Here is a 13,305-nt window from a genome sequence, read left to right on the forward strand (position 1 = left end):
TTCTTTCTTTCTTTCTTTCTTTCTTTCTTTCTTTCTTTCTTTCTTTCTGATAAAAGCAAGCAAACAAAACGCTTGCAGCCTTGTTAACTGTGCAACAACCTATTTTTTAAAAATTGACTACACAAAATCAGAGCAGGAGTGCCCTGGCTGTAAGAATGGTCACGAGGACAGACCTGGGGGTCTGAGGCAGGTGGAGTTTGAATCAGAGATGAAGAGGCTGTTCACAGAAGATAAAGCTGCGGGAGGCTGCACCATGTGGGACACAGGATCCAGAGCCACTAGTCGCCCTCCCTGTAGGAGAGGGACAGCAAGTGGGCAGCATTCTGAACCCCCAAAGCATTACCAGGCCACTTCTAGAGGCTGCAACCACTCCTGCCTGACCGCATGGAGACATGTTCCCCACTTGTCTTCCTCCAGGCCTCGTGCCACCAGCTGTTGCCCACACCCTCCTGGAGAGTGTGGGAGCCCTGAAATATCCAGAACATATGTAATCCCAACATCTGTTTGGAGCCTTCTTCCTTGAGATGTCATGTTGGCCCTTGGCCCCCCGCACAGGCCTGCACATCCCCGTACACATACGTGTGGTGTTTCTCACGGGCACTCTGTATTGGCTAGGAAAGTGTCTGTGGGGGTGTGGTGGGCTCTGTTTCCTCATAAGTAAGATACACCAAGTAGCCTTAGTCAGCAGGTGAATTAACTCCCTCTAAGTAAGTTGGAGGAGGAACAATGCTCTAAAGACACATTATGCTGAGCGTGTGTGCGTGTGCACACACGTGCGCGTGTGAGACCTTCCTGTAAGAGTTTTGTTAACTCTCTCTGCCTTCACTGAAGGGACTTGCACACAGCAAGCAGCATGAGATATTTGAGACTGATAAGAGGCAGGCTTTGGGCCTGGAAGAGAGTGGGAGCATTGGGACCTTTTCCCAAAGTTATCTCTAGTTCTCGGAGTCCCAGCTTTGGGACAGGCTCTCATTTATTTGGGAGATTTGGCTGGGCTTCTGCCCTGTCCAGTGACAGGGGAAGAATTTGCTGCTCTGCGTGGGTCTGTCCCTGCCTGTCAGTCTGCAATTCAGGACCAGGTGGAAGAGAACAGCCAAAGTCCCTTACGTTCAGGTTATCGATGAAATCAACAGTTGCAGCAGTAAGCCCTAACCTGTCCTATGCTCAGGTTTATACCTCCTGTCAGAAGCAATTCTGGAAGGAAGCTTTGTCTTTGCCAGTCTCCTGAGCAATCTTTCCTAGTGTGACTCTCCCTTTCCCCGGGTGTGGTGTGAGCCATCTGACTTTGGCGGAAGCTGCTTCAGTCGGGGCTCCAAAGCAGTTTCTGGAATCCAATGACAGGACTGTAGTTCTGTTGCTTATTATAAGGAAAAGAACTCCATTCTTGGGTCATACTAGCTGGAAGAAGGAGCCTCTCAGGATTTATTTATCCTGAGGTCAGAGCCAAGAATTCTGTGGGGGGTGTCCTGCACTGGGGTAGAGGGAGTGGCAGGTGTGAGCCCTGGTGCATAATGGGAGAGATCAAAACACACTGTAACCCTTCCAAGGGCACAGGCATGTTTCTCAGGCACTGTCTCTTCAACTTCCCTCCCTGCTCAGTCCTCTGCTTCTTCCAGAAATCTTCCGCATGCATCCCAAGTCACAGTCCTCACCCTCCGAGAGTCCAGAGCATCCTTGGTCTTTGCCTGGAGTGCCCGACAGGGTGATGGCTGGCATGGGAAATAACCGAGCCTTGCTTCCACACTTTTCCTACAAAAAACCTCCTCTATCCTAAGGAACTGTAATGTGTAAGTTTGGCCAGTTTGGACTTGGACCCAGGAGCTTAACCATGTAGGTGAGGCCGTGTATAAATCAGAATACCTTATCAGGACTTTGGCACTGAATTTGCCCACTGGGTACCTAAGTGTGGTGTGACCTGGGCCCCAGGTGCATAAGGGATGGGTCTCTACTCTTCCCAACTTCCCAGGACCTTCTATCTTGTCATGGATTAATGAAAAGCTTTAAGTCTTAGGGAAACATCTTTGTTGAAATAATTAGTATTTTGAAGAGATTATTTAGGACAACAACTGTTCATCTTTTCTCTGAAATGACCTGAAGCCTTGACTGCAGTTGCTTTTTCCCCCTGCTTCCCATTTTGGTCTCTGGAATTTGAAGGGATGGCATGAGTTTCTTGATACTCAGAGGACCTTAGAGCACCAATTCCAGAGTAAGGAGGTGAGGGACTCATAGGAGGTTCTGGAGAATGAGGTGTTTGTCTCTCCAAAGACCACACAAATGGTTTTTAATATTTGATGCTTGGATTGCATTTTCTTGTGCTTTGGACATCACTAAACATTTCTGAGAGCAAGGACAAGACAAATCTCAGTCTCTTGTCATTTGGTGTAAAAATTTCCTTTTTTTTCTTTGGTTTCAATGTCTGCTGCCTCTGGTAATGTCTGGGTAATCAAAAGGTATCTGAGTGATAAAAAATAGCTCTCTCTTCCCTCTCTTTCTGCCCCCCCTCCACTTGCACTCTGTGTCTCTCTCTCAAAAATGAACATTAATAATAATAATAATAATAATAATAATAATAATAAAACCTCTCTCTCTGAAGCCCAGAAACATGAGTTGAGTGATGGTCTTTGCGAAGAGTACCTAAGTGCATAATGGCTGGTATGTGTGACAGGTGGTCTGGTCTGGTGGTCTCACTGACAGAACAACCCACCAGTCCAGGGAAGGTAGAACAGACTTAACCTGCCAACACTCATTTGGATTCTGAGTCAGAGCATGATGGGGGGCACCAGGACATGTTGTCTAGGGAAAGGATGATTTGGGGGGACTAGTCAAAGGGAAGGGGAAGATAGATTGCATGGTCCCAGAGATAGGCCAATAGAAGACAGAATGTTCTAACAATCAAAGAGCAGTGTTGCCTTTAGTTCTAGAGAGAGATGGCAGAAGCTGGGGGAGTACTTGATAGGATATTGCTAAAGAGTGTTTCTATAATGTAGGAGACCTATGAAGCCAAATGTACAATAAGAACATACCACCTGGTGGTCTTCAATAATAAAATGACACACATGAACTGATAAACACCTGGCTTAAAAGAATGCCCATCTTTTGTGAGAAAATATTGAAGCAGGAGGATAAAGGAAAGAATAGTACAAATTTAGAAACTTCAAAGGCATTTGATTATCGTGTGTCTTGAAAACAAAGTCGTGATGGTTCACCCAGGATTAGTGCAGTCACGGCCAGTACTCAATCCACTTCTTCCGCTCAGAGGAGAATAGCTCTTGCTTGGACAAAGTCTATCAGTCCTCATGCGTTGAAGGGAGCGGTCCTCAGGACAGGTCCCCCTGGAAGATGAGGACAGTCGTGCAGGTTCCCTTTCTACCCACCATCCCCGCGAGGCCCATTCCCACCACAGACGGAGACAATGTCAGTCAGGCAGAAGGAGGCTCCCAAGGGCCTCCTTGCATGGAAAACCTCAAAATGCTGCCCGATGCCCTCCATTCCCCCTGGCTCCACCCCCACCATGTGTCTCCTCATCTCAGAGATAATGCTGGTTGCTGGGTTGCCGTCCCACCATTTTGCTGCTGCACAAAGGGCACACTGAGGCGACCCAGCAATAAAAGCAACTCGAAGGGAGACCAGCTGTACTTATAAATAAACATCCCAAGCACATTAATCTGCTGAAGGTTTTTATGAGGGGACGCATAAAATTTCAAATAAAGGGCTAATGGGAAATATGTCCGAAATGTTGGAACTGGTGATGTTCTACAGTAGGGAACGGCCCAGATAGATCCATAAAACGAAATGTAACTCACAACTGATTCGGTTTTAAGACCTCGGCCCTCTCACTCCCACACCTGAGTTGTATATTTTATCTGAAGGGTTGTTTCATGTTCCAGAATCAGCTCTGTTTGCAAGCGAGCTGTCACAGTTTTATGGCCTTGACTTTAAAGAGCAGGACATTTCTTTCCTGGAGAAGAGGGCTAATAGGAGGCAAAATGCAGGGATTATGGGCTCTCCCACAAATCCAGGCTAGCAGATGCGCCTCTTTTCTGTAATCAAAATGAATGTTTTCTTTGGATCCAGCTAGGAAGGCCCCTTAAAACATCCCAGGAACAGGAGACATGTGCCAGGCCAGATAACAGATTGGAAGCAGACAGTGAGGAAAGCAGGTGTGTAGCTCTTTGGAGTACCTGCTCCTCTCCCTCTTCAGGACAGGTAATTTAAAAAAAATGATACGGTGATTTTCTTTTTTTTTTTAAAGTGAAAAACGGGAGATGGCATATGGTTAGCATTGTCCCTGCCCTGCCCTTCACCTCTGTTAACGAGCCACTTTCTTCCCCCTGCTGGGGCTACGCGGATGGAGCTCTGTTTTGCGTTCTTTCCTCCTTAACTTTGTTCCAGACCTTTCTGGGCTGCAGGGGAGGACACCCCCCACCCCAAGTCAGATCCTTTGGGGGCAGTGCAGAGAGCTTAGGCTGGGGAGTTAGAAGGGGTTCATATCCCTGCTCTGCCACTTGCCAGGTGGGCCACACGCCCCACCTTCTGTTTTCTCACTGGGAAGAGCAGGAAATAAGCACCGCCATCCCAGGCTCATGGTGGGGTACGTGGTGGGTCTGCAGAAAGCACCTGCCCGGGTGCGGTCAGACTGCCGAGGCTCACGGTTAATTGTTGATCGTGAACAGATCCCTTTCTCTCCCTGAGCCTCAGTTTCCTCGTCCATAAAATGGGGAAAGTAATGCCTCACAGGGCCGTTAAGAGGATGAAAGGAAATCTGCACAGCACCTTCTTATCAGAGCGCCTGCCACCCAGTAGGCACCCCTTGAATCCTCACCGTCATTGCTGTTGGGTAAGCAGAAATCCAGCTCTTCGGCAGACCACCTGACTCACCCAGACACCACAGGGCTAAAGTTCAGTGAAGTCAAAACCAGACATCCCACACACTGCTCCCTTGCTCATAATGGGGCCCTTGTCTAATTCCAGTCCCAGCCTATCTTGGACCCTTGGCTTCCTCTCGCTCTCAAGCTAGCCCATTTGCTTTGGGCTCATCCCATGAACTTGGTTTGCCAAGCTGAGTGATGGTCGGTACTGTCTAGGGATTTGGCTTAGATCCCTCTTGGGCTGTTTCAGCTCCTGGGTACCTTAGACAGGGCCTCCTTTGCTAGCTCTGGTCCCTGCATCCCAAGTACCAGCTCTGGACTCTCTGTTACCCTCAGGTGGGTCAGTTTCAACACCCCAGGAGAGCCATGAATGGTCAAAGGTGAGAGAGTCAGGTCACGCTAGACACTTTCCTCCAATCCTGTTTGGGGGCCAAACACTAATTGACCTGCTGTATTTACTCCACTTTGATAGCAACAGAGAACAAAACACAAACAATGTTAACACACTCGCTACCAGCAGCAGAGAGAACGGGGGCAGTGGAGGCAGTATCATTGGTGTCAAGTTTGCGCCATACTCCTAGCGTACTGTCTGTTGTCTTGGCGGATCACCCCTCCTCTGGGCTGAAATAAACTCCTCTCCTCCTCTGCCCACACTGCCCGCCTCATGCTACCTCCTGTGGCTCTTTAGTTTTTTGTGACTTTGTTTCTCCATCTTCCAAGGGAGACTGAATTCAGGGAGGGTAGACACCATGGCCCACACCTCCCTGTCCCCCCTTACCTCACATCACAGAGCAGAACCTCAATAAAGGCTAAAGTAAGGGAGGCCAGACCACGTGGAGAGGCCATGCTGGGGATGTTCAGCTGAAGTCCCGGTGTCTTTGTCTGTTAGATGTACGGAAACCTCAAGACTTTCTCCTGCCCCAGCCTCTGCTGACCACAACCACGCAAGGGACCTGGAGGAGTGCCATCTAGCTGAGCTCTGGAACCATGAAAATAATAAAAATAAATGATTATTGTTTACTCTCTCAGGTTGGAGTGGCTTGTTGAGCAGTAATAGATGCTTGGATCACTGATCACTTGGCGTCTCTTTTGGCGGTTTGTATGGTCATGAGGGCCATAGCCATGCTCTTTAAGAGGGCTGGTGGTAGGAGGTACCCAGGCTGCCATAACTTCCCACCAGACCTGCATGCCAGGCTTCAGGATGGCCAGGGACCTTGGGCTATGGGATTCCTCTGGCTGGACCCCTTGTCTGGGGAGGCATTGGCTGCTTGGCCCTTGGGGAAAAACCCACCCTTCCTCCTCCGGCAGAGCTGGGAAGATATCCAGGGCCAGCTGTGTGCTTTGGAAAGCACCTCCTGTGGTTCCTCGTCTCTCTCCCCTGTGCAGGAGTGTAAGATTAACCTCCAGTTTTATACCCTGGAACTCCAAGTACCATACAAGTTTCAGTGTTTTTCAGGTGCAAGTTCTTTGTTTGGCTTTAGCAAATGAGTACAATAACAAGCTGGAATATGCAGGTCCTCAGGGGGGTGGGTCTGGGAACCACAAGAGTAAAGGGGTTTCCAGTTACCCTCTGGCTTGTGCTCAAAGTCCTCACTCTCCCTGAAGAATGGGTGTGAAGGCTCAGGCTACGCAATGGTCTGGGAATGGAGACTTGGAAGAGAGACTGAGGTTCCCCAGAATCACAGTCCACGCCTTTAGCTAGCAAGCAGGTGGTCAGACAGCAGGGAAGGGAGTGGGGGTGGTGGTGTTGTAATGAAGACGTGTGATAAGCACAGTATACTCTTTCAAGATGGTTTTCAGCAGCTCTACTTGTCTATTAGCCCTGCTGAATGTTTGCATCTCCCCCAAATTCATATGTTGAAGCCCTAATTTCCAGTGTGATGATATTTGAAGGTGGGGTCTGTGGTAGATTAATGAGTTTAGATGAGGTCATGTGGGTGGATTCCCCCATGATGGATTCCTGTCCTTACAAGAACAGGGAGCAACCAGAGCCCTCTCTCGGCTATGTGAGGACACAGCAAGAAGGCAGCTGTCTGCAAACCAGAAAGAGGGCCCTTCCCAGGCACTGAACCTACTGACACCTTGATCTTGAATTTTCCAGCCTCCAGAGCCATGAGAAGTCAATATTCATTGTTTAAGCCGCCCAGTCTATGGTGTATGGTATTTTGCTATAGCAGCTCGAGCTAAGACAAGGCTTGAGATCAATTTTTAACTCGTCTTCTGGACCCAGAGGGATCTAAGAGAGCATCTCCTCCAGCCTGATTTGTTTACAGGTGAAGACCCTCAAGTCTTGGGGACTTACCCCCATGTTCTTCCCATTTTTCTGTTGTACTATGGCTTTTTCTACTGATATGTTGGAACTTGATGGAAGAGAGGAGGGAATTTGCCTACTCCATGGGTTTATATTTCCAAGTCAAAGGACATCGGTAAGTGTAAATGGTCTGATTAGTAAGTTTGGGAGGAGGAAGTGGATACTCCTTACCTCTCAACCCCTGCCCTTTTGGATTGCCTGCTGGCATAGTACAGGTGCTCCTGGGGGCCCTTGGCCATGAGGTAAGCTTAGCAACAAAGGCATGGCAGAAGAACCTGTGATCTACTGGGCAGATCTTCACCCTGGGGCCCAGCATGAGGAGACCCATGGTCTGCCCACCGAAGTTGTGCTCCCCAATAGCTCTGTCAGTACAAAGCTGATATTTGGGTCCTCATCCTCCTACTCCTGTGCCTACTACGAATTGGTTTGGAATTTCAGAAGGAAAAAGGATGCTCTTTATTAGACCCCCTCAAACACCACACCAGCTTTGTAAGTATTAAGTAAATTAATCTTTTACCCATGATATGAGTTCCAAATACTTTTCCTAGGTTTCCCTTGATCTTTTCGTTTGTTGTTTGGTATTTTTCCTCTTGCTATGGAAATCAAGTCAAATTTATTAATCTCATATTTTGTGGATATGGAGGTTTTGTGTCATGTGTAAAAAGCCCTTCCTGCCCTGCTGGATTATCAAATATTTTTTTGTGTGTTTTCTTCAGGTACCTACCTGCCTTCACGTGTTGTGTTTAATCCTGGTAGGGCATGTTACCAGGAGCCTGGATAGATTTTACTCAGAACTAAGGAGGCAACTCTGACCACTTTTCTCCTGGAATGGGACTTTGGGAAGTGGCAGAAGGAGGGACAAGGGAACACAAGGCCATGTATCTTTGCACTTGGGTTGGTGCCATTCAGTGGGTGCAGTTATGGGTCAGATGTCAGTCTCTAGAGTTGCATGACAACTCCAGTGGCCATGACAGGGAGGAGGAAGAGCTTGCGTAGCCTCGCTCTGGAGCCCAGAAAGGGAAGGGGCTCTCTCAGCCACTCTGTGAGCTGGGTGGTTAGAAGGATTGGAGCCCAGATCTGGTGACCACAAACCAAGGGCTTGTTCTCTGGACTCAGAGGTCCAAGCCCAGCTTGGTTCCAGCCGAACTAGAGAGCTGAGCTGTGAGGCTGATGGGCCCTCATGCCTCCTCACCCTGAGTCCCTGCTGCATGGCCCTGAGGTCTGCTGTGTAGCCTGGGCCTGGCCGAGCTCAGACTCCTACTGAGCATGCGTGGGCTGCCGGGATGACCAGAAAATCAAGACCGGCCTGTCACCACGGCCTCCAAGAGAAAAGTGGTGAGTTGCCTCCTCAGTTCTGAGTAAAATCAACAACAGGCTGCAAACGTGGGACCACTTAGAGACCAAAGTCTTCCTGCATCGGGTACTTGTTACTCCCTAAGTTCCTTTCACATGTTATAAAGGAACATGCCTTTGGGGAAGCAGGGTGAACCATGTGCTTGTCTTCTTTCAGCCCCCTTGTGACTTTACAGCCTGAAGGGCAGGTTGATGAGCAGCTCAGTGTGCTCCCACCTGCCTGCCAGCAGTCCTGCCCCCTTCCCACCAGCTCGTCCTCAAATAATAAAACGGTCCCAGTCTTTGTTTTTCATAAGCATAATTTACAGTGAGAAATCCTTTGGTCCTTCTCTGATTCTTTTTATACAAATTTAGGGTGGGTCTGGATGAATGTGAAGATCCTTTGCTATAGTTGTGGGCTGTGTGTATATTTAAATTTTTTATATTAAATCTTGTACTGTCTCCTCTCCCAATGATGTGATCAATTTGATGTGATCTTTGGTTGCTGTTTCTTCCTAGCTATCTTTTCTTCTTGCCCAGAAAGCCCTGAATAGCTTCTACCAGGGCTACCTTATACAGTTGCACAGGGTGTGCACTGCACAGGGGGTACCATCCATTTTATAGTCTATAGGCTGAAAGACACTCTTGAACTTGTGCACTATGGCAGCCCTATCTCCAGTGATTGTGTGGTCACAATTTACATAGGCAATTCTAACTCTCTTTATAATTAAAAGTTCATACATCATAACCCAAAGCCACATGGGAATATTTCTTGGGTTACCTGCTGTTCTGGAGTATCCACACTTAACTTATATTAATTATGTGATTATGAGTGGCTCCCCCTCTCTTGGTTGAGCTGAATCAAGGATGTAAAAGGAAAATGTCAGATTAAATTGATGACTAATATGCCACCTGAGCCCTGGAAGAATGGGGAAGGTTATTCCATTTCAGAGAAGGATTTTATTGGCTAAAAGAAAGATTTAGGTTGTAAAATCACAAGTAAGTGGGAAGAGGAGGGGAAACATTCTTGTCAGGGTGGGAGCAGATTTGAGGGGAGGATTCTTGGACCAATCAACTCATCAGTCTATAGGTCTGAGGAGAGTGTTTCTATAGTAAGCATTTTTAGTATTTTGTCTGTTTGGGAAATCTGCTAGGTGTGAACCTCCCACCTCCTGCTATGGAAGCAGAAATGGTTTGAGAATTCTCTTCAAGACCCTGACCGCTGGGGGTTACAGATATATGACTAAAGGTCAGCCAGTCAAATGCATCCATTCGGAACTGGAGCCAAAGATGCCTAGAAGCAGAAGCTATTTAGAATTCTTTCTGGCAGAGGTGGAATTCACCAAAGGTCCAGGCCCAGGGCCCGCTGGCTGCAGGGACCATGATGAGCATCCAGCAGCATGAGGCTGAGTCTCCCATGGCCCAGATTGCCACACTCCGCCTAGTCCCCCTGAATTCCAGCCTGTTTCCTGATCCTGATTCTCCATATTTCCTATGGATTTTGTAAGCTACTGGATATCCTTCCTAAAAATCATATTCGAGCTTACCAGAGTTAGCTTCAGTTTTTACAACCATGAACCCTTAGATAAATCCCCTCTGCTCACAAAGGCCTGGGATCTTATTGAAGTCAGAGTGATCCTGTCTGGCAAGCGGTGATGTACTGATAAACCATTCTCTAGAAAAGAAATAAAGAAAAGGAAAGAGAAAAGAAAAGAAAAGAAAAGAAAAGAAAAGAAAAGAAAAGAAAAGAAAAATCCCTGATTTGTGACATTTGGCAAGGAGCCAGGACAAGCCAGCTTCTGCACAGCACCGTTAAGACTTAGAGCCAGGCTCTGAACCTTTGAGCAAGAAGGACACCATCAGATGTGGCTTTTATAGCTAAGGTCATGGGTTTGCCACATACTGACTTGGTGAGTGTAAGGAAGGTAGTGGTGATCAGTGGTCAGTCTCCGAACTGGGGTAGAGACTAAGGCCAGGCCCAGGCTGCTGGGGCTCCCTCAGGCCAGGAAGAGTGCCTTTCCTTACTGTGGGGAGGGACAGAAACCTATCTTTGCTTTAGCCCTAAATCTTGCCTGACTACTAAGCAGGATTCTGTGACTTAGGGCCAGCTGCTTCTTCCATCTGGGCCTCAGTTTGTCAATACAGAAAAAGGGGTGGTACCTGCCGTAGTAACACCTGTTTTGTACTGGAGCCACAGTGGGTCAGCTCTGCAGGGACAGCTTAAAACCTCTGGGACTGAGGCTGAGAGACTGAGTCTCGGGGGAGGCTCTGACTTGGCAGCATCTGCGTGATGCATGCCTGGTGTGTGTGTCTCTGTGTGTGTTGTGAACAGTGTAGTAGAGCTGGGCCCTGGGGACATCCAGTCTAGTGTGGCTCCAGGCATGTGTCTTCGATTACTGGCACTCAGCGGGTGAGCAGACAACAGAGTCCTGTTTTAGGCGACGTAAAGAGGATTTGAATGTTTAATAAGAAAAGGATGGGCAAAACATGCTGTGAGAAATCCACAGAATGTCACTGGCATCGGCTGGCCTGCTCCCTCTGGCGTGTGATGACAGGATTTTGTAAATAGTCTGATTAATTGGTGTCCTCTGGTGACCTAGCAATTCACGATTGGAGTTTGGGGTCCGTTCCTGGGATGTCCTGGCCAGTTGCAGAGAGAAGCAAGGGGGCACAGCATGATTTCCTGGCCTCACATCAGAAAAGGCCTGAAAATAGCTCCTGAGCCTCCAAAAGTCATCAGTCTCCATATGCCAGCAAAGCCTGCCCTCCTTCGAAGCTCTGAAATACTAGAGCTTTCTGCCCCACCGAAGCCCAGCCAGCCTTACTGCACAGCCTATAATTAGGGCAAAGTGTGAAACTTCTAAGGTCTTGGGCAATATCACCTACCCTGCTCAATAGCCTGAAGTCTGCTCAAGTACCTGTTTGCCTCTTTGCCTCTCAGAGCATTCTCTTGGCATTAAACCCTGAAATGTCTGGGTAGATATTGACGTTCTCAGTAGCAACTCCTTACATTGATCAACCACATTAATCCGACTCTATTTCCTATCAACTGGTTTCCAAAACAGAATGTAGGTTAGCTCACATTTGCTGGTACCACTGTGCTTGCCCTCTTGGCTCCCCCGCCCCCTGGCCCTGGCATGGGTCAGGTCTCAAAGCTGCAAGGCGGTGTTGCTGATGCCCAAAGGGTTAAATGGCCATCTGCCCCCATTTGGCCCCAGCAGCTGTGCGAAGCTTGCCCAAAGCTCCCCCAGAGCTCCAGGAGCTGTAGCCCTGGGGAAGCACACTGTTGGAGGCAAAACACCAGGCTCTGGTTGGAAGTCTGGTCTCTTCTCTTTGTCGCCAGACTCACTCACTTCCTGTTTCACCACCTGTTTGCCCCCTGACCCTGTTGCTGAGAACCCTAAGCATCTGCATTCTGGGCGGACCTAGGAGGGGGTCCCCTGACCGGTCCCTCTAGTCTGGAAGAAAGGGGCAAAATTCCATTTCAGAAGTAAAGCTGAGAAAGAAAGTCTGTGCTCGAAACATATGTATTGGGGGACAGGAATTTTCCCCATTCTCTTTTCCCCATAGAAAGCATGCTACAGCGATATTTTAACTATTCACTTAGCCTTGAATTAGCGTGATGTCATCCAAAAGGACTATTAGTCTGAAGTTACACTTTCAAAGCCAAAAAAAAAAAAACCAAAACACAAAAACCTCTTTCCCCCAAAATAAACATTACATATGTTCAACCATAGGAGAACAGGATTATAGACTCTGGGAACTGGAAGGAATCGTAGAGTTTATTTTACAAATGAAGAAACTAAGGTCTGGGGAAGGATGCTTCCTGCCTGGAGCCAAGATGAAAGGTCAAGATTGGGAGCCCGCAGAGCTCTTGCCACATTTCAGGAGGGCGGTCCCGTGGGATTATCTGAGGCAGCAGCTGAACCAGATTGTGCCGCCTGCCATTTGCATGGTAGTGGTGTTTGGTCACGGACTGTGAGGAGGGGATGTGGGCCCAAGGGACTGCTGTCTTTTCAGGTTTCTGTGCCACTTGGGACATCCAAAGCCATTGGCTTGATTGTGGCAAGGAAAAGCTCCTGGTAGTAGGCAGGGTACTTAATTTCTTTTTCCCCCATAGGATCGGAGGGAAGATGGGTCCCAGTAGGAAGAAACAGCTGTGTACATTTCTGCCGTTGGAACCTTTGTGGATAAGCCCCAGAAGATGCCAGTGGCTGGCTGGGTGACGAAAGGGTACTTGGATGGAGGTAGGCTGTTCATTTGTGAAGCTACCCAGGAATGACCAAGAAAGCCCAGTGAGGGCAGTGGGGGGTGGGGGGAGGGCTCTCTCCCACCTCAGGGCCAGACTCACCCCAGAGCCTTAGCCAATTTCCTGAAGCCCGTGGGTGCTGAGGCATGGGAGGTGCAGGGCAAGAGGAATTCCCTTGACCCTGAAAGACACCTGACAATTTGACGGGACCATTTTGACATAGGGACATGTTGTAGTGGTATAAAAGGTACCTGTGAAACACTCAGCTCTTTCTTTTCATTTTTCTTTCTTCTTTCTTTTTTTAATTGTAATTACTAGCAATATGGGTAAAAGAGCTCCCTCTGCACCCAGGTGGGGCTTGGGGGCTGGGTAATAGACAGGGGTGTGAATCATATATATTACTTGACAAAAGCACAGCAGAAAAAGAAAAAAAAAAAGTTTTTAATGTATGGAAGGGGCTGCATCAGAAAGTCCCCGATTACAAACTGCTACATCTAAATATGTCACTTAGATTCTTAGCAGCCCTGGGGGAGTAGCTCAGAGGG

Source organism: Herpailurus yagouaroundi, unplaced genomic scaffold (assembly GCF_014898765.1).
Source record: "Herpailurus yagouaroundi ecotype Mexico unplaced genomic scaffold, PumYag 188, whole genome shotgun sequence".
Classification (NCBI taxonomy): domain Eukaryota; kingdom Metazoa; phylum Chordata; class Mammalia; order Carnivora; family Felidae; genus Herpailurus; species Herpailurus yagouaroundi.